The following is a 23060-nucleotide window of genomic DNA, read 5'->3' on the forward strand; positions in this document are numbered from 1 at the left end:
CCATAGCCCACTAGATTTGGCATCCACCACTAAGAAGTATATCCCAAACAGCAGAGGCCCCAAGACCAATCCCTGGGGTACACCACTTGTTATGGGTCTACTACTTGAGGTGGCATTCCCCTATTTTGAATAAGTGGGTTCTATCAGTAAGACAGTTTGCTACCCATCTGGTAACATATGGATTGATGCCTATCTGAGAAAGTTTATCTATTATACCCAAGTGGAGAACAGTATCGAAGGCCTTGGCCAGGTGAAGGTAGGTGGTGTGCAACATCTTCTCCTTGTCTATGGCCTTAGTGACTGTCTCAAAGAAGTTGAGCAAATTTAACAGTCATGACCTCCCCTTGACAAAACCAAACTGTGTTGGATCAAGTGTCTGGAGGTTGCCAATGTCCTTGTTAATGAGGTCCTGCTAATCTGCTTCATGGCCATGCAAATCAGACTAGTTAGGCTGATGGGTCTATAATTTCCTGGATTGGTGGATTCTCCACCTTTGTGCAAAGGGATGACAGTAGCTGTCCTCCACTCGGCTGGGATGAAGCCAGTACTCGGGCTTTGGTTGAATAGGATGCCTAATGGTGCTGCAAGTTCATGTAGGATTCAGCCTGGGATGTTTTCAGGTCCTATGGAGGCTGTTCTTTTTGCCTTTCAGAGGGCAGTGATGACTTGCTCCTTAGAGATAAGGGAAGGGGGCAGGTACTGGGGATGTCCTGTTTTACAGATGGGGGGACAGAGGAGTGAATTTTTCACTGAACCTGTCTGCCAGCAGATGGGCTATATCTACAGAGTTTGTGTATGTGGTGTCATTGACCACCAGTTCTGAGCAGATCTGGGTGCTTCCCTTGAGATTTCGGACATATGTGAAGAAAGCCTTATGATTGTCTTTAGCAGATGTGGCCAGTTTGGACTCGAAGTTTGCTTTGGAGGATTTCACTACTGCTCTTATTTGCTTGTTCAGGCTAAGGAGAGATTGCTTCCAATTAGACACCTGCTCTTTCTTGGTCCTGGACAGCAATTTTTTCCTTTTATTATAGAGTTTATTTAGTGTAGATGTTCACCAGACAGGTTTACTTTTCCTTGAGGAGGAGGATGATTTCATCTTTTCTGGTATCCCTGATTCCATGCAGCTTTATAAATGCTCATATAGTACTTTGGTGTTAGTTTGGACATATGTACCAGTTTCTGGGGGGGGGGGGGGGCTGTAAAGCTGTTTATACCTTCCCTCAGGAGGTTTTAATCAGCTTTGGAGAAGTTTTTATGTTTGACCCTAGCTGGGGTGGCGGGGGTCAGTGGAGATGACTTTGAAAGTGACTGCTTTGTGGTCGGATCTTACCAGGGATGATGACACTGTAGGGATGCTGCAGTGGTTACTCATTTTGGTTAATACCAAGTCCAAGATATTTTCACCTCTTGTTGGGGTGTCAACCAAATGGTCCAAAGCATTTGCTTTGGTGAAATCAAGGAATCTCTGGGCATTTGTGTTTTGGCATGAGTATTTCTTCCAATCTATGGTTGGATAGTTAAAGTCGCCCAGGATCAGGGTAAAGGGATGAATTTTGATAGATCCGAAGAGGTCCAGATAGGTGATGTAGGCATCCTGAGTCAGAGTTGGAGGCCTGTAGCTAGCTATTATTTGAATAGGGGTCTTGTCAGTTGTTAACTGCACCTGGAGTATTTCCTGTGCATCATACTGTTTGACCAGCCTAGAGGTGTGTATAACTTTTATATATATTGCAACTCCACCTCCTTTTGTTTTGCTGCCCACGACTTGGGGTCTGAATGAATGACAGGATGAGTAACCTAGTATGGCTGGGGTGCTCTTCACAGCTTTGAACAAGGTTTCTGTGACTGCACAAATGTCAGCTTCTTCCAGGGTTAAGAATGCTTGCAGTGAGTGCAGTTTCATGTTTAGACTCCTAGCGTTTAGCAGCATGACCTTTAATTTACATTTTGATGACATTTTCATGTTGGTAGTTTTGACCTCATGTCATTGCCTAAATAAGGCACTATGGGGGAGGCAAGAGCCTTTGCCAGGAGCCTGAAGCCCAAAGGAGACAGATGCAGGCCATCTCTGACAAATCATCATGGCTTGTCAGTCATATCATCCCAGGCTGTCAAGTACTGGATCCCCTTTGAATGACACCAGAAACTAAGCCAGTTGTTAAAGTCAATCATTTTCTGTTTGTACTGAGGCATCATTCTGGGTGATGGTAGAATGCTGCTTAAGGCTAGGGACATACCTGCCTGGGACACATACTCAGCGAGCTTGATCATGTCTCTCTTCATATAGTCCAGGGAGGCACATCTCAAGTCATTCACTTCAACGTGGTCTATGACAGAGTCATAACAGTACCTGTTGAGAGACTTGAGTGCATTGGTGATATAGCGGATTCTGGCACCCGACAAATAACTAACCATGACTTTATCCTTATCTAGTCTGGTGAGGGGCACATCTGTGTGTCTCCCAATGGAGTCTTCTATGACTAATATGTTGCATTTATGTTTAGGACTTAGTGGCTCTGAGACACAGGTGTGTGGACTATGTGTGGTGTGGTGTGGTGGGCAGTGGAGTTTGTATGCGTTTATACCTCGGAGGTCTCCTGTGTTCCTAGGTGTTAGTAGCAGAGGGTTGTCTGTGTATATGAGGCAGTTGCTACACTGTCTCAGGATGCCCATATTGACCAGAATGGCAGGTGAAAATGTAGGAACTTGTCCATCCATATTTGTCAGAAAGTGAAAGAGCTAAGAGGGTAAAGGGAGGAAGGTCTACGAGTAATACTACTAGATGATAACACAAGTGCTACTAAGGGAAAAACTTGTTGCTGAAATACCTCAAAAAGGGTTAAACCTTGTGCAGCTGAAGCTCTGGATGCCACAGACCTGTATCTAGACTATGCTACTCAATTTTGAGGTTAAGAACTCAGTAAGAAGAAACTCACAATGAAGCACAGATTAATCACTTATAATCAAAAGAATAGAACTCTCAATGTGAAAAAATACAGTTAAACAACAACAAAATGCAGTAAACATGCAGTTAAACAGTAATGAATTGCAGTAGATAGCAATGAAATATAGCTAATGAGTAGATTGCTTTGAAACAGTAGTTCACAAATCACAGCAGTAACACACAGCACAAAGTAGCGATTCAGAAGAATACTGTCATAAATTTAGAGAGGCTACCAACAAGCAGTAATAAATATGCAAACTAAATGCAGTTGAATTCCTAAGCACAAGCAGCAAAATGAAGTAGAAAGGGGTACATTTTTATTTTTAGTAGAAAGTGAAGAGACAGAAAATACTGAGATAATTCAAAGTTCAGAAGCTAAAGGGGTGGGCCTCTACTAAGTTCTCACTATAAACAGAAGAATGAGCTGATGTAATGTGACTAGGGGGAGTATCCAATATGAACTTTATACAAGAGGTGGGCAACTCAAAGCCACCAAGAAGTAAGACAACCACAACAACTGGGCAGGTGGGTGGGATAAAAAAAACATGTGCACGAATTACACAGATATACAGTAAAACAGAAGTGCAGAAACAGCTGAAAATAAGCACTTATCTTCTTCCAGTATCACACCAGAGCACTGCAGCTTTGAACAGGTAGAGCAAATAAGTACAACGGGTTTAAAACACTGGCTGTTAAAGGCAGAGAAACAGAAACCAGCCCAATTATCCAATCAAAAATAATAGTGCTGCAGGAATGATTTTAGCTAGATCAAACTAGACTGATTCTTTCTGCCACAAAGAAAACTGCTAGGCCTCTCTAGACAAAAGATTTCACTACAAGCTCAAAAGGTCATAAATAATAACAGATATTCAGCTCTAACAGACAAAAAAAGGAGACTAAAACAGTTGCACAGATTACACAGATATAATGTAAAACAGAAGTGCAGAAACAGTTGAAAATAAGCAATTATCTTTTTCCAATTTCAAGGCAGAGTACTGTGGCTTTGAACAACTTGAGCAAATAAGTACACCTGGTTTTATTCTGTTAAACCTGGAATGCCTGAAAGCTCCTGCATACCAGGGATATTTTGCTAGAGATTACATACTCATTGGCAGGGGTTTCATTCCTTGTGGCAAAGCTTAATGAACTCCCTCAAACCCACTCCAAAACAGTGGATGAGGCAGTGTTAGGCACTCAGTCACATTCCTCAAGACCATATTTGTATCATAATCAGAGTTTTATCTCTCTGTGCCATGGAGCCAAATATAAGAAGATCTCTGGAATGGTCATGCCATCTTTAGAATCAATTCCTATCTTTGAAAGCAAAATGCACAATCAACTCTCAGTAGTTGATTGTGATAAAACTCTAGTATTAAAAGAGAAGCACAGACCATATTAATGAAAACCAGGCATATACCATGGACATGTGTAATCCAGTATTGCCAACATAATGACATAGAGAATGTAAAGCACTTTATTACATGCCCCAGACATGACCAAGGGATTCTCATGTATGGGAATGGCTCTTAGACCATTCTGTTAATATCTGAGGATGGACTCTTCAGCACTCTCATCAATATCTTTTTGGTCTGGTCCCTAGATCAAGTGTCATTCATTTGAATGATAACTCAAAATATTGAAATTTAAAATGTTAAAAAGTCACACTATTTAACAGGAGAATTTACCTTTCCCCACTGTTTTGCTATCCTGAGGAGTTAGTAAATATAATTAGAGGGAGGTGGGAGAGTGCAGTGGGGTGGTTTCAATATTATGAGTTTTCAACATTGTTTTAATATTTAAGTTTTTGATCAAATGAATGATGTCCCCTAGATCATTCTGGGTGTCTGCAGAGACCAAAAATGCCCTATCCTTGCCGCTCATGCCACTACGTCTTCCAGTAAGGAACCAGAAAAGCAGCCTATCAAAGCTGGCATCCTACAGCTGCTTAGTAACTATAGTAGCAAGGCCAACTTGTGTCTGTTCTTCAGTGTAGGCAGCTGGCTGAAGGGTGCTAGTGGACATTATAGGACATCTCCTCTCAAGATCCAAGAAGAGAACTTTTGCCTTAGAACTCCATGAGAAGGAAAGTAATGTGGCAGATGTGGTTTACTAGTTTTCACACCCTTAAAACACAACTGAAAATGATATTGGAGGATGAATCTCAAAGTCTGAATGAAATCTGCTGCAAGAAATAGTTATCAAGGCTAAGGAAAAGTGATATAATGTTCTACTCTATTCTCTTCTTAATGGTGATTATTCAATCAGAAAAAAGCTATAGAAGCTAGTTAGATAGCTAATTAATCTGCAGTATTTGGTAATTGTTGATATGTACAGTAGATCAAAATGTGTTGTTTGGGAATCACTGCTGCTTGAAATGTGAGTCCCCAGTTTTGTAGAAAGGGCTGTTGAGTTGACAGCATAATAAAATACCCTTAGTAGTGTGTATGCTAAGCATCAGCTGTTATATCCCTGCTCTGTCACATAATGCAAATACAAAAGAAGACAAAGTGCACCGTAAGTTTTACAATAGTGATTCGGACTGCTCCTTGCATGAATGCATGAATGCACAGAACATAACTGAGTCATTGTGCATACTCTGTCAAGCAGAGCGAAACACAAAAAAGGAATTTCAGTTTTATGACACTGGATCTTATTTCCATTTTTTAATTTTTTTTAAGTATCACGTACCTGTGTGAGTGTCATCACACAGCAAATAACTAGTGTACGAGAGAGGGGTATATCCCAATGAAGTTTTGTTTTCCTGCCGTAACACTATGTGCACCTGTTATTATAACCTCATTGATGTCCTTATTCTGAACTGGTTTCCACTCTAGATTTTACAGAACTGCGCTAATGGACTTACCACAACCATTCAGATAAAGCTAGCGTAAGTCCTTGATAATTCATAATGACGCTGTGAGCAGTGCAGTCTATAAATACCAGGATTTCTAGTTTTGAAAAGGAGGCTTTAGTTTTAACCAGTAAAACATTCTTTTCATAGTAGCTAGTCAAGTTTTGTTTTGGCGTACTGCCATCCTGGGTGCTACATTTGTTATTTAGCAATCAGATACGGCTACCTTTTGAAGCTGTCTGTAATTCATTATTTACAATACAAATTCACAGTCCATAATCCTTCTTGAGATTTCACAGGATTAGAATCTTCACGAGCATTATTCTATGTAGGATTTGTTGGTACTATAAATCCTTATAACAATTAGCATTAACAAACTAATTAGGAATAAAGCCAATGCAGTTGTGGAGAATTACCTAATACTGTTTTTTTTCCTGATTTGGTGGTTCCTTGTCACGGTGTTTGTTAATCAAAAGATAAAATCTGCAATAAATAATTAAACAACATTGTTAAAAACTAGAGTGACAAATCATATTGTAACAATATCACCATCTGCCAAGACAATATTAGCAACAGATTCTTCTTTGAAGAAAAGTCAAAAGACAAAAGCTCTGAAGTGTGATTCATTTTAACAAGGCCTGGGTAAATGGAGGGTTGCTAGCTGACCTGTATAACGTTCCACCAGCTGTTGCCATCCTAAACTACATGTTGAAATTAGTCAACATGCGGCAAAAAGAGCACTAAATATAAATATATAAATATAAATATAGGTCAAAAGGTTATTTTAGGATAGAGGAGCCAACTACCATTATGCACCATGTGAATGTTTTTATAATTACATTCAAAATGATAACAGAAGACCACATTTGATGTGTAAAATGCAGATATCAATTACCTTTGAGAAATAAAGTCACTAGAATATAACTTTTCAATATTATCTATGAGCCAAATCAAAGGAATTATACTTGTCAGCAATGATATAATATAGAATTCTACGTTTTAATTTCTCCAAGTCCTTTAAGTTTAATACAGTGATGGGAATGGACCCCATTCTTAAGTGAAAGTATGATTAAAGTTCATGAAATTAGCATTGTTTCATTCTTGATGTTAGCCCAAGGTGATCTTTGCTGCACCTGCAATGTGCCCAGTAATGACTCCTGCGATTCAAATGGAGTCACATGTATTGGTAACATATCTAAATAAGACTGTAAGTGCTTTTTATGAGACCTATTGCTCCTAGTAATATTGGAACTGCTTGAGTATCCTTGTTCCACATTGCTGGCATTTCTGCCTGCAAATCCTGGTATTTTATGACTTTATGTCCCTCAGTACGTGAGACACTGTAGTTACTGGGTGTAGCAATTTCAATGATCAATGATACTTTTGTGTTCTTTTCATGCACTACTATATCTGGTTTTCTCGCATCTTTTTTTTTTTAAATGTCGGTAATTGGTAATCCCATATGATATAAATGTAATCATCACCTATAATGCTTTATGGCTCACGTTTACAATGCTTCTCAGCTACTCCACTATTGTAAATTTTGCACAATACCCAGATGCCGCGGTGATACGGCGGTAGCGTTGTTACCTCACAGCAAGAGGTTCTCCCGTTCAATTCTCGGCTGGGCTTGGGAGTGCCTTCTGTGTGGAGTCTGCATGTCCTCCCCGCTGTTAGGTAGCGTTCAAAAGACATGCGTGCGTAGATGGGTGTGTCTTCGTTGAAGGTTGGGCATCGAGCTGGCACCTCGGCGTTTCGTAAAAATCTACTGCCAATCATTAGTGGACCAGAGTTCCGCTGTGGCAACCCCTTACTGGGAAAAGCCAAAAGACAAACAACAACCCAGTGCAGCACTCTTGCACATTATTCTGTCATTAGTGTATCAAACCCAGCACCAAGAAATCATGAAACACCAGAAGCATGAAATTCAAAATATCAAAGTTCAGAGCTTCTGGTGTTGCGGTCTGTGAATGGATAGGTGTAAGTTTAGGTAAGTATGTATGAGTGTGTTGGTTAGGGGCTTTAGTGTATGTTAGTGTGTGTTTTGACTGTCTCCATTTCTGTTTACAGAACTTGCATTTCTCTGTTTATCCTACATGTTCAATGGAGTTTGTAAACCTGTAAAGTGATGTGTACTTAGTCCACTGTCCTGGGCCACTAATATTAACCTTTCATCTTATGATTTAAATTCACTTGTCCTTAACCATTCTTGCATCAAATCCTGATCAACATAAGGTTGTTCCAGGAGTTTTTTGTACTTGCGACTATATTTATGCCCTTTGCACATTTCTTGCCTTTTCATCTGATCCTTCTGTTTATAGTCTTTCTTTTTTTGGCACCTTTAATTTCTGCCTGATTTTTGCATATGTTTGGTTTGGTATCCATTACCACTTGACACCGATATGCTTTTGCTAAATTAAGTAGGGAAGTCATCTTAGATTTGTTCTCTTCATGTTTTAAAACTTTCACTTTGTTTGGATCTGGTAATGTCAGCAGATATGCATGCAGTCCTATGACTGCAGCTCTATACATGAAATCAGTTTCGAGGAGGCCCATACCTCCTTCAGAATGAGGAATACACAATTTTGGTATGCACTGATTTTTTTATATATCATTTGATAAGCATGAAACATTTTTCTTGTTTTTCTGTCCAACCGATCCAATACCTTTTGTGACCAGTTAATCACCCCAAAATTGTAAGTCACAACAGGAAGAGCAAATTGTTTTATAGCTTAAACATTGTTTCTGTTTATCAGGGCTGCTTTCAGTATTAATTTTAGCCTTCTAAATTATTCCTTACTGAGTTTTGTTTGCATTAGTTCATGTTTTATTGTTAGTCCACCATCAGTTCCCAAATGCTTATACACTGCTTCCCACTCAAGTTCCTTTATATCATATTCCTGTCCCAGACTTATATTTTCTTTATGCTGCAGCTTTCTTGCTTTAAATGTTGGTTTTGCACATTCATCAAGACCAAACGACATTCTTATATTATCTGAGGTTGTTTTGAACACTTCTAGTAATGCTTTCAGCTCATCTGATGAACTATGTAGTTTTAAATCCTCCACAAAAAAGAAGATAAGTCTTGGCACTTTGTTGTTTTCTGAGAGCCAGATTATAACCTGTTAGGTACACAGCTTAATGGGTTAAGAGTAAGACAAAAGAGCAATGGTGACAGAGAATCCCCTCTGGTATATACACCTTTGATTTCTATCCCTCGGATAATAATTCATCCTTTATCATGGCTTAGCCACAAAATGGTTTGCCACTGTTTCATGGTCACTGTAATGTAATTTATCAATGTACTGCACATCTTATAGATCTGTAAGTACTCTTTTATCCATGAATGTCAAATGCTTTTTTTGTAGTCTTTGCATGCCATACTTAGATTCTTCCCCTTTTTACAATTATAACTTGAACAACAAATGGTCCTTTGTTCCATATGACTTTCTTTTGTTACCCTTTTGTTCTATTGCTATGATTAAGTTTTCTTCCAAATGACTATAAACTCTGTCAGTATCAATTCCAATATATAGTTTATAAATATTCAGAAGGCAGTTTATTGCTCTATTGTTTTGCAGGTTCACTCTTAACTTAGTCAATGTCTGTTTGGGGTACGCATATGAGTAGTTCTTACTCAGAGCTAAATCTTCATGTAAAGATGTTAATACTTTTAGCCAAAAGTTAGGTACTGCATCTGGGATTGGGGTTTTCCATTTAGAAGCTTTTCTTAATTTTATTTCAGTTTCTCTGACTTTTAGCCAAAAGTTAGGTACTGCATCTGGGATTGGTGTTTTCCATTTAGAAGCTTTTCTTAATTTTGTTTCAGTTTCTCTGACTTTTACTTCTTCCAATTCCAGATCCTATACATTTGAAAATCTTACTGTTTCTTTTACTACTTCTATCCATTGAACATCTTTGTTATGTTCCACAGGGTTTTCATAGATATTTTTCCAAACTGTATCTATTTCTTCTTTTCTGGTGGTGTGTCAATTCCTTTTGCTTTGTTTCCCAATTCTGTCTAAAGCTTTTTGGGTCATCAATGATTTGCTTATTTTGTACTTTTCCTTTAAATGTATCTGCATATCTTCTAATTTTTTTCTGCCTATGCTAATATATTTAGTTTATTATTTGCAGTAGTATATGATATATCCTGGTCTCTTCTACTACTGCACTTTGCTTTTATCACTTTTGTCTTTCTAAGTAGTTTTGTTGATCTGTTCCCTCTTCTATATTCTTCTAACAGTGACACTTCTTGTCTTAATTGCTTTATAGTTTTTTCTGTTCAACGCTCCCATGATGGCATTTGATTTCTTCCCTTCCTTTCCCCTTTTGTGCTGTATTTTTGTGGTAAGACTGTTATTAGTTTAGCTGTACAGTCATATATCTTATTTACTTCTGTTATAGCACACACATTTCTGTTAGTCTTGATCATGCTGTTCATTTGTTTTATCAGATTTCCAACATTTTGGGTCTTATTAATTTTCTGTAATCTATTTCATCAATCTTAATATGTATAGCCATGTCTATTAATTCAACCAGCTCTTCCCTTACATCATTTTCTTCTAAACTGAGGGCACATTCTCCATGTCCAGTGGGTATGTTACAGAAAGTTCCAGAACATCGTCATGTGATATATTCTCTTCAGCTACATCTTGCATCATCCATGGCTTTTTCATATGGGAACTCAATGGCTATCACTCTACAACACTGACTGCATCAGAGTTGTCACTGTTTCTTGATCCTTACCCTCCTGTGCAACTCCAGTTGACATTTTTTTTGTGGTTTCTGGCTGAACGCTCCAGAGTATCTTCATGTGGCAAGTGATTAGATGCTTTCCATTCCACCTGTTTCTCTTTAATTTTGAGACTCATTGTTCCATCATGCTGTGACATTACCAGAGTTGGATTTTCTACACTATATCCTTTACTTTACAGGTAATCCATAAATTCTGTTTCTATTTCTTTAACATCTCCATTACTAATCCTCTTTTCTACTTTGCCACCTTTGTTTTCCTATTTTTGTATTGATTAGTTTTGCTTTCTCATTTACTTCAATATTGCACCTCATTAACTCTTTTTTTCTATCCCATGTCCACATTTCCTCTTCTTCACGTGTCTCCTACTCCGACTGTTTTTTCTTACTTTAGTGACACATTTTTCCATCGTGCTGTGAAATAACCTGTCTTACTTTGTACGCTCAGTCCTTCACTTTGCAGGGATTCCATAATTTCAGCTTCTATTTGTTTAACTTCTACTTCACTAATCTTTTGTTCTACAGTCCCCCTTTGTGATCTTATTTTTTGTATTGTGAAATTTTCCATATCTGGGTGTCTTTGCCAGTATTTCTCTTCAAATATCTTTGGAGCTACTTTTTTGTATTGATTAGTTTGGCTTTCTCCTTTGCATAAATATTGCACCATAGCAGTCCTCTTTCTTTCCCATGTCCATGTTTCTTTTTTATACCATTCAAAAATATCTAGGTTTTGTTCTTTATATTTTTGCATTTTCTCAGTTCCTTCTTTTTCCAAATGACCCAAAGTTTTTTTTTTTGTCTATATACTGTTTTTCATGAATCTGTTGTATTCATGAGCACACATTTGCATTTGAAGTTTTTGACAGCTTTTCTTGTGCAAGTATTTTTCTTTCCTATAGTTTCTCTTTTAATCTTTTTGAATATCTTCAGTCTGGAAATTCTGGGCTTCTTGCACAATAGAAACTATACATAATTTCTTTCTTTCTTATCCTCAATAGTCAACTCTATCATCTTTATGGCTCTTTTTGGCCAGTCAGTTTTTGTGTTTTTACTGGACAACTACTTCCTTTTACAATGGGGGGGGGGTATCCTCCCCTGGATCTGGCCTAACCCCTTTGTATAAATGTTTCTTTGTCTTGAGGATTCTACATTGTCATTTTTTACACTCCTGGCACCAGTGCACATACCAGGATTAGGCACTTTTTATCCTGGGACTCATGTACCCACTGTCTTTTTTATTTTTTAACCCACTCCATCCATAATGTATGCCATATAAAATACACTATATATATATATATATATATATATATATATATATATATGGGTTCACTTTATAATTTCGAAAAACTGAAATCCTGAATTTCAGTTTTCCGAACTTAAAAAGTCGAACGTTGAAAATCATGAAACACCAGAAGCACGAAATTCAAAATACCGAAGTTCGGAGTTTCTGGTGTTGCAGTATGTGAATGGATAGGTGTAAGTTTAGGTAAGTATGTATGAGTGTGTTGGTTAGGGGCTTTAGTGTATGTTAGTGTGTGTTTTGGATGTGATATGTGTGCACAAGGGTCTGTTAAATGTGTTGGTGTGAGTTACCTTTGTGTGTGTGATCTCGGAGTTAGTATATATATATAAGTAGGGGGGTGTGGGGGATAGGGGTGCAGGGCAGCTTGCCCCCCTTCTTGTCTCTAGTGTAGGATTGTATGTTTGATTGTAGGGGAGATTGTATGTATGTGTGTGGTGTATTTGTAGTGTAGGTTCTCGATTTTAAATTTTGCGGTTATGGGGTTTCGAGATTTAAAGCTTTTGGGCATAGAATTTCTAAAAACTGAAATTCGGGATTTCAGTTTTTCTAGATTCTCAAGTGAATCAATGTATATATATATATATATATATATATATATATATATACATATATATATGTATATATGTATATATGTATGGGAGCCCTTCATTTGTTCGAACTTTCAAATGTTTGAAACTCATATGGCCGACACCATATGAGCGAACGTTTGAAAGGCTGATAAATGATAGCGGAGATTCCTCTACAGTGTGGGACTGGGAGATTACCCTTTCTTGCACTGTAGTTTGATCTTGGAGTGAGAATATTTAAGTAGCAGAGGGTGTGGGGAGTGTAGGAGGGTTTGTCCCCCTGCATAACACAGTTTTATTGTGTTTACAGGTAGGTAAATGGTGCTATTTCAGGATGTCAGTATTTTGGAATGTCGATCATATGGTGTCGGCCTTATGAAAGTCTGCATTCTGAATGGTTGACATTCTGAAGTAGATCTATATATATATATATATATATATATATATATATATATATATATATATATATATATATATATATATATATATATATATATACACAATCAACTCAATGTCAAAAGTCAGGTCCAAAAGAAGTATTTAAAACAATTTTTTCTTTAGTTATCTTTTGTTTGATGACAGAGGTATGGCATTCAGAAGTTTTCAGACATTCATATCTCAGCATGGTGCCCATCACTAACAAATTGTGTATATTGTAGCAATGTCGTGATGCTTATTAAATACTGCTCCCATTACAATGCCTGTATCCACATGCCATTGCAGTCACATGGTAAAATAAAACCTGAACCATAAAATGTGTCTGCAGAAAGATCTCCTCCATCTGCCTATATTGTTTAAGTATTAGTTCATATGGGATGTTAAGTATTAGCTCATAAGTGACCCATCTGGGTTGCTATACTACTCAGAGACAGCTCCACGTGGTCCTGCAGAGTGGTCCTAGCTACAGAGAACTGAGAAAAGCGACTACTTTCCAGATTTAAGTATTTTTTTCTGTTTTTTACTTGGAATACCTTGTCTTGCTTATTTTAAACAAGCTTATACTGTTTTTTTAACTGTTTGCTGCATTATATAGTATCTGCACTTAAAATTTTACCTGGTCGAAAATTGATCAAAACTCTGTTGTTTGTTTGTTTAATTTAACTGTTGAGGCTGCCCACTAAAGTGTGCTAGCCTGTGTAACTGATTTGTTGCTGCCTTCTGTATTTTTGGGTGTTTTCTATCTAAAAACAAAAAAAACAAAAAAAAATCCTTGTTTTCCCACCTCTCCTCGACTAGTTTAGACCAGTTTACAGGCTTTGCTGTATTCTGGGCTTTGGTGTAGTTCCTGTGTTGTCCATTACCTTACTTGGATAAGAAGGAAGTTTCTTTGCTCACCAGTGGGAGTGGGGAGCCTTGAGCAGCATATCTGTCCCTGAAGGAGTGACCTCAGCACAAGAGCTGTAGTAATTGGTTGTTTTGGACCATTTCTAGCTCTTTTGAAGTTCCCTGTTTAAAATCCACCTCAGAGCATTTTTTTCTGGCTATACTACTCAGAGACAGCTCCATGTTGTCCTGCAGAGTGGTCCTAGCTACAGAGAACTGAGAAAAGCGACAACTTTCCAGATTTAAGTATTTTTTTCTGTTTTTTTACTTGGAATACCTTCTCTTGCTTATTTTAAACAAGCGTATACTGTTTTTTTAACTGTTTTCTGCATTATATAGTATCTGCATTTAAAATTTTACCTGGTCGAAAATTGATCGAAACTCTGTTGTTTGTTTGTTTAATTTAACTGTTGAGGCTGCCCACTAAAGTGTGCTAGCCTGTGTAACTGTTTTATTGCTGCCTTCTGTATTTCTGGGTGTTTTCTATCTAAAAACAAAAAAAACAAAAAAATAATCCTTGTTTTCCCGCCTCTCCTCGACTAGTTTAGACCAGTTTACAGGCTTTGCTGTATTCTGGGCTGTGATGTAGTTCCTGTGTTGTCCATTACCTTACTTGGATAAGAAGGAAGTTTCTTTGCTCACCAGTGTGAGTGGGGAGCCTTGAGCAGCCTATCTGTCCCTGAAGGAGTGACCTCAGCACAAGAGCTGTAGTAATTGGTTGTTTTGGACCATTTCTAGCTCTTTTGAAGTTCCCTGTTTAAGATCTGCCTCAGAGCGTTTTTTTTTCTGGCTATACTACTCAGAGACAGCTCCACGTGGTCCTGCAGACTGGTCCTAGCTACAGAGAACTGAGAAAAGCGACTACTTTCCAAATTTAAGTATTTTTTTCTGTTTTTTACTTGGAATACCTTCTCTTGCTTATTTTAAGCAAGCTTATACTATTTTTTTAACTGTTTGCTGCATTATATAGTATCTGCATTTAAAATTTTACCTGGTCGAAAATTGATCGAAACTCTGTTGTTTGTTTGTTTAATTTAACTGTTGAGGCTGTCCACTAAAGTGTGCTAGCCTGTGTAACTGATGTATTGCTGCCTTCTGTATTTCTGGGTGTTTTCTATCTAAAAACAAAAAAAAAACAAAAAAATAATCCTTGTTTTCCCGCCTCTCCTCGACTAGTTTAGACCAGTTTACAGGCTTTGCTGTATTCTGGGCTGTGGTGTAGTTCCTGTGTTGTCCATTACCTTACTTGGATAAGAAGGAAGTTTTTTTGCTCACCAGTGGGAGTGGGGAGCCTTGAGCAGCCTATCTGTCCCTGAAGGAGTGACCTCAGCACAAGAGCTGTAGTAATTGGTTGTTTTGGACCATTTCTAGCTCTTTTGAAGTTCCCTGTTTAAAATCCGCATTTGCGCAGCTTTGTGTGATTGTGTGCATAGCGCAGCGCCGGTTAAACAGGGTTAAACTTTTTCTGGCTCCGCCAAGTCTGCTCTTCAAATTTTCCCTTAGAAAGCTCTACTCTTAGAATAACCAGTCTACTTGTTATATTATAAGCATAGCACTTGTTCTCAAAGCATCTCTTCTAAGCAAGCACTCTCAAACTCAAGTAGCACTACATCCACCTACCACCCCAACCACTTCCCTTAAAGGCACAGCACTGTCTTATAATATTCTAGCATGTCGAGTGGTAGATTGCTAACATCTTCTCCTGTTCAGCTGGTTAATCTGGGAATCTTGAGACAATGCTATAATTGTCTCATGTACACAGACAACCCTCTCCCCCTCCCAACAAACACAAATACATGTGAGAGATGCAACTATATAGCCAAACTGGAGGCTGAACTCTCTCAACTCAGGACTGGCAAGACCAGACAGGAGGAGAAGGTAACCACACACACAACAAACCCAGTCACACATAGACCTACCCCAACTGCAAATCAAGCACATAATAACACAAAACATACTCGGAGGCTCTATTAAAAACTTACCAAAACAACAGAGGCTCCCAAAGCAGACACCCAAAAATCCACCACCTCAAAACATAACACATGCAACACATACTTCAATAAATCGGTGTGTCAATAAATCACAGCCCTTAAGGCCAAACACTATGCCTGATACACTAGTGATAGGTGACTCTATAGTCAGACACACTGACGTCCCACTTACCAGGCTGAGCAAGGAGAGGGTAATGGTAAGCTGCCTATCGGGGGCTAGGATCTGCCATATAACACACGCACTCAGGTCACTCAAAAGCACATACAAATATGACTCCATTATTGTCCATGCCAGCGTGAATGACCTGAGATGTACCTCCTTGGACTACATGAAAAGAGACATAGAGGAGCTCTCTGATTATGTAGCCCAGGCTGGTATGACCCTGACCCTGAGCAGCATCCTGCCCTCACCAAGAATGATGCCACAATACAAAGACAAGATGATCAGCTTTAATAATTGGCTCAATTACTGGTGTCATTCTAGGGGGATCCAATGTCTGTCTGCTTGGGATGACATGCTGGACAAGCCACGCTGCTTAAGGGCGGCTTGCACCTGTCACCACTGGGCTTCCAGATATTGGCTAAGGCTCTTGCCACCCCCATAGTGCCTTTTTTAGGCAAGGCTCAAAAGATGAACCCACCTCCTTAGAAAACAAAAATGGAAAAAAATTAAGGGTAATGCTGCTCAACGCCAGATGTCTAAATCTCAAGATGCAGGCTCTCGAAGCACTCCTCAGTATGGAGAACATCGATGTCTGTGCTGTAACCGAGACCTGATTCAAGGCTTCTGAGAGCACCCGAGCACTACAAGGCTTTACTTCGTATCATGCTTTTCGGCCCCAAAACCCAGGCCAAACCACAAAGGGAGGGGGAGTGTCCATATTCATCAAGGATACCCACACCTCCAGGTTAGTGGCAACTCATGAAGCATCGGAGACCATCCAGGTGCAGCTAACTGTAGGCAAAACTGCTATACAACTGGTTGCATGTTACAGACCACCCTCCCAATCTCAAGAACCCCACTCAGCCTTCCTGAAGACATTGGAAGATATGAATGTCTCACCAAATACCATCATATTGGGAGACTTCAACTACCCTAACATAGACTGGGTGCACTATTCTAGCCCTAACACCCTAGCTCAAAGGTTCCTGGAATTCATAAACTCAAATGCAATGGAACAGCTAGTCACCTCTCCCACAAGGGGGGATAATATAATAGACCTGATCATCACAAACATGGGGACAAAATGCTCCACACGGAGTATTCCCCTCACTGGTGAGATCTGACCACAAACTAATCACCCTGGATATACATTTACCACCCCCACCCCCAGCACAAAAGACTACAGTGAGAAACTTCTCAAAAGCCAACTTTACACTTCTCAAGACTGAGATGGTATCATTTAAGCCCACAGGGCCAATGGAAACCACATCCCACAATGCTGAATCCTATACAAATGCTTTCTACGGACATCTCCAAGAATGCATGGATCGTGCAATCCCGAATAAAACCAAGACCCTCTCCACCAAAGGAAAGCATCCTGTCTGGTGGACCCCAGCCATAAACAAATTGTATAACAAAAGAAGGAAGCTACTGCAAGACAGAGCAAAATCCCATAAAGGGAAGGCATCTCTGATCAGCACTAGTAGAAAGCTACGTTCTCTCATAAAAACATCCAAGGCCAACTTTGAGAGAAAAATTGCCAAGGACACTAAAGATAACCACAAGGCATTCTTCGGTTATGTTAGAAACCTGGGCGGAAACCCTCAGATATGCTCAGAGTTAGTACACAACGACAAAAAATTTACCGAACCCACAGATATTGCCAACATTCTGGCAGACAGGTTCAGTGCAAATTTCTCCCCTCCCTCACCTCCAAAAGAAGAAATACTCATCCCAGATGAATGTAACCTCCCTGTCATCTCTGATGTCCAGGTGAGAACCGCCCTCAGCAAAGCAAAAAACACAGCATCTATGGGACCTGAACTCCAAGAGGAGCTAAACCCACATATAAAAATGTTATTTAACCTTAGCCTTACTACAGGATATGTACCTGAACACTGGCGTACAGCAACAGTGGTCCCACTCCACAAGGGAGGCTCCACTACAGACCCTGAGAACTACCACCCCATAAGCTTGACCAGCCTGGTTTGCAAAGCTATGGAAAGAATTATTATGGAACTCATAAACAACAACATTGGGGACCTACAGACACTTGATCCCACCCAGTTCGGCTTTGTAAAGGGCAGATCCTGCCTTTTGAACCTGGTTGACTTTTTCGAAACAGTCACTAGAGCATTAATAAGGGCAAGGCAGTCCATACAGCCTACCTGGACTTGGCTAAAGCCTTCGACACAAGACCCCACTCGGGGATCATAGATAAGCTAAACAGCTTAAATGTAAATCCATATGTCACAAGATGGGTTGCAAACTGGCTAAAGAACAGAACCCATAAAGTCAAGATTGCGGGAGCCATGTCAGACTCAAAGCCAGTCACAAGTGGTGTCCCACAGGGCTCTGTCCTGGGACCCCTCTTGTTCGGCATTTACTTTTCAGATGTGAAAGCAAACATGGGAGGGTTGTGGCTGACAAAGTTCGCAGATGACTGCAAACTAGGCACCATAGTCGATACACCAGCTGACACATACATCCTACAGAAAGGCCTCACCGAAACGGACAACTGGTGCCAGAGTCATGGCCTTAAACTGAATGCCAAGAAATGTATAGTCATCCCCTTTGGGAAAAACAAAGTACCCACAAATTATCACATAGACAGTAACCCACTCAGTACCGAAAAAGTAATCAGAGACTTGGGGACCCAAGTTGATAGTGACCTCTCATTTGACACCCATGTTGCCAAAGTGGTTAGAAAGACTTTCTACCTTGCCCACCTTATCATGAAGGGGTTCACATCCAGATCAAAGGAGGTCATCATGCCCCTGTACTCCTCCCTTATCAGTCCCATGATTGAGTACAATGCCCCATTTGGTATGTACTTCACCCGGCACTTACAACAGCTGGAGAGACCCCAGAAGTACCTCACCAAGAGGATCAAGGGTCTCCAACATATGTCATATGCTGCCAGGCTAAAGAAACTCCAGCTCTATTCAGTAGCATACCGCCTGCTCAGAGGTGATCTGTGCCTGACGTACAAGGCCATGTCCAACCAGGAATTGATGGACATGCTCCACCTCAAAAAATCCAAATCCATAAGAACCACGAGAGCCAAAGATTTAAACCTCAGTACAAACATGAATAGAACATGCTGGAGGGACAGATTCATAACTCAGAGGCTTCCCATACTCTGGAGGAAAATTCCAGTCCATGTTAGGCAGAGCCCCTCACTGACTCTCTTCAAGAGAAATCTTGACGAGTGGATGGGAGATCGTAGGTTTACCCTGGGGGTCACCCCTGTGTCGCTACTTGACAGAGGCACAGTAAACTAATTTTAATAAGTAAGGGGGTCTTCAATGTGTCACTACTAGACAATGGCACAGTATTCTAAATTTATTCTATACACCTTAGTACCACTACATGGGGTTGAGAAAGCCACATCTCTAGGGCTAGGCTTGCAAAGGCAGATAGCCTAGTACTAAACTATGAAACTATGAAACTATAATAGTGTATTTAGCTATTGTTCCAGATAGTGTATAACCTGCAAATGGAAAACTGGTTAACCCTGATCTGGCACAAATAAAGGAAATTATGTTGGAGCTGAGGCAGTGTGAATTAGGATCAGAAAAAAATATTAGGGTGTTAGCTAAATGGAGCTTATGGGAGAGACTACAAGAAGAAACATGTTACTTATAAGTGTAGGTTATGGACTAATGTGGCAACCAGTATTTTTATAGATTATAAGAGAGGGAGCTTCATAAAATTTCCTGATTGAGAGTTTAGAACACTACATGGGGCTGAAGTGGGAACACTTTGAAAATAACTGGCAATCTGTTCCCTTTTTGTTAATGCAAACAAATTATTGTATTTTAATAAAGCAACAGAATAAAAAATATTTATGCTATTAACATTTAACCATCTCCTTTCTGCATTTGCATCCTTAACCTTCACTGGAAGATTGTCCCAGTTATTAAAAACACCTTCATAAAGTGAAGATATGTGTGATTATGGTTTATCTGTCTCATCCCATTTTCATACTCACTTGATCATGTGATAAACACTTAACGTGTTTCTCTTCTCATCTAATGCTCCCATCTTAGGCTCATTTACTCCCCGTTTATACAAAATTCAAAACTTTCTCAGACATATTACTTTGACAGATAGCAGATAAATTTTGGTAGGAAAAAATATGCACAAAATATTTACAGCTAGCTCACAATGAGCATTATTATGGAATCCATGTCAGTTTCTCATATTAATGACCATTTTACTCAAAAGAATAACATTGAAGAATGACACCATTTTGTCAGTGAGCTTTCTTCAGAAGCCATATGATAAGTTATACGTTTCACTATTTTAAAGAATTCATCAATATAACACAGCTGTGTTTGACTATGAGATATGAAATGGCCAGCTAAAAAATCAGACATATTAAATAATGTCATGGGATTACTTTAGTAAAAGTTTCTTAACAAGACAGGAAAAACAAATTGTCCATCGTATCCCAAAGTTGAGTGTCCCTGTGGTGTATGGGGATAAAGCCATGGCTATGACCTAGAAAGATGTCGATTCATTAGTGACCTGGACCCTGCAGGGTCCAGCCTAGGATAGGAGTGAGTAGCTGACACCAGCTCTCTCGCCATGGTGAGAGGGAGGTAACCTGGTCAGTAACAGCTGTAAAAGCTGGTGGAAAGGAAACAATACAATAGACTGAGGTGACCACTTGGTGTGCTAAGCAGTGTGCTTTAGTGTGGTCAGAACTTGTTGCCCACATTACTGAACTGGTACTGCAGATCCCACTTCAGTGGTATGTCCAGCACTCCACTAAGGGAAGATGACCAGGGGACAGAAGAATAAAATCTCCTAGCTCTTCCACTTGATGTTAGCACATGATCCTCAACATTTATCTTCCATACTTTGTTTGGACTCTGAGGAGTGAAGGGGTTAATTATCAGCAGGGAATAAGGGAGAGATGGTTGTTGTTGTGTCTTTCGCTTTCCTGGTTAGGGGTCGCCACAGCGGAACTCCGGTCCGTTAATGATTGGCAGTAGATTTTTACGTGCCGAGTTGCCAGCTCTGACGCACAACCTTCAACGAAGGTACGCCCATTCACGCATGTCTCCACACAGAAGACACTCTAGATGAGAATCAAACAGGACAACATCTTAGTGTGAGGCAACAATGCTACCGCAGCACCACCACCGCAGTAGTAAGGGAGAGATGGTCAAAGAGTAAAATATGTCTTCATGTTATTTTCTTAAGGACATATGCCAACCCCTGGCAAAACGAAAATCCAGATAAAATATTTATGGACATCTTACAATGTGCCACATTGTTTTATGTATGCAAATTTTAAACATCAGTGATCTTTTCACCTCAGATGACAATTGCTGCAAAATTCATCAGCATGACATATGTGAATAAGATTTTGAAAGATTTTGAAAAATGAAAAATGGAGCTAGTCATAATTACATGATCTAAAGATACATAAACAAGCAATGTAAGAAAATAACATACTGTACCAGTAGGTTTCCAGAATGCATAAAACAAGGCATTACCAGTGAAAGATTGGAATATATTGTACTTCTATGTGGAAAGAAGATTAAACCTCATCAGGAGTACTTCAAGCTGTTATGGAGATCTCATCACTGAAAATACCTACATGGGAACATTTTAATGTTGGCACAAAAAGGATACTGTTGGCAGAAATAGGCATAACAAAGACAAACCATAAGGGGACATGCTAATAGTTACTCCTAAGGAAACAAGTGGCCACCAATAGGAGCAGATATCCCAACAGAATCAATCTTTTGGTTGTTTGGTTCCACTAAAGATTCTAGGCCTAAGAGAAGGCTCTCAAAGCTACGAGTATATATGTAAAACTACTTATAACTAGGATGCATCCCTTTAATTTCATGTAAAAAAATTGTTGTAGTTGGTAATCAAGGAAAAGAATCCTAATAGATAGGTTTTCTTATTAGATCATTGATACCCAGATTGCAAGCTTAAAGGAATTTCTCCCAGAGATTAAACTGAAAAAAGGTTAGAACATAGAATTATACCCATTATACTGTAGGAAGTAGAACTGCTAACAGTATTTAGTAAAGAAAAGAGACTAAAAAGTTACATTATCAAGAATGTCATAAGAGAGAGAATGGGCTAAGTACTTTCTCAGTATGGCACGAGATCTCTCCTCTATGTATTAATTGAAGATTGTCTCAGCATCACATTCCACAAGCTGCACTCAGCACCACTCCAGTCCCCCTCAATACTAGTAATGTAATATGCTTCAAGCCTTGGTCTTCTCCAAATAATAAACACTTCTTTCTTCTATCTCGTTTTTATTGATCAATGTTTTATTAAGAAGAAGCTAAATGGCTGAAAAATTCTCTAATTTCTCCACAGAAATGAGAACCTTATTTCACTCAGTTGTTAAAGCTACACACTGCCTACAAGTGTCCAACAATGGGGCTTTTAATTTCAACACATGGTGGATGTTTCATTGTGTGGAGGGAGATTTCCTCACCCACAATGCAGTGACTCTTCCTGGCAAGACTATGTTTTGGAGACAGAGCAGTGATGATTAATTGAATAAACTGCAACAAAAGCAGGATTTCTTAACTGATGTCACTTAACGTATTGAGATATACAGTGTCATACACTCCCTTGGCAGACTGTGCTTAAATGAAGATACATTGATTGCAGGGCACTGAACCAGTGAAATACTCCCATTTTAACTCATTCACTCCAATGGACCTCAGGAAGTTTGCACTGTAATTTCCAGTGGGTGGAGCCTAAGCATTTTGACAGAATCAAATTATTTCCTCTCATTTCAAACAAATTTCCATATCTGTGGAACCATAGCGTTATGAAAGATGTATAAATGGCAAACTCTTCAGCACAAACTATTTTTATAGTGGTAGTATTCTTTAGATTCTAGGTATTAAATGGAATTTTATAAGTAACAGTAAACACTAACTATTACGTTTGTAATATTTTGTAAACAACTTGGAATATCTCAGCAATCATTCAAGTTACACACAAACTGTCAACAGCATTTTATTCATCTAGCTGAGAGCTTTCAAAAGAGGCTAAGGAGTTTTGTCTGTGTTACTTAGTTATTGAGATATTTAGGAAAATGTGAAAATTAAACCTATAAATTAAAGTCATAAAAACAACAGTTAATATCTCTTTACCTGCATTGGACAA

The sequence above is a fragment of the Protopterus annectens genome, chromosome 1.part2 (assembly GCF_019279795.1).
Source record: "Protopterus annectens isolate FY-2018-M chromosome 1.part2, PAN1.0, whole genome shotgun sequence".
NCBI lineage: Eukaryota > Metazoa > Chordata > Ceratodontiformes > Protopteridae > Protopterus > Protopterus annectens.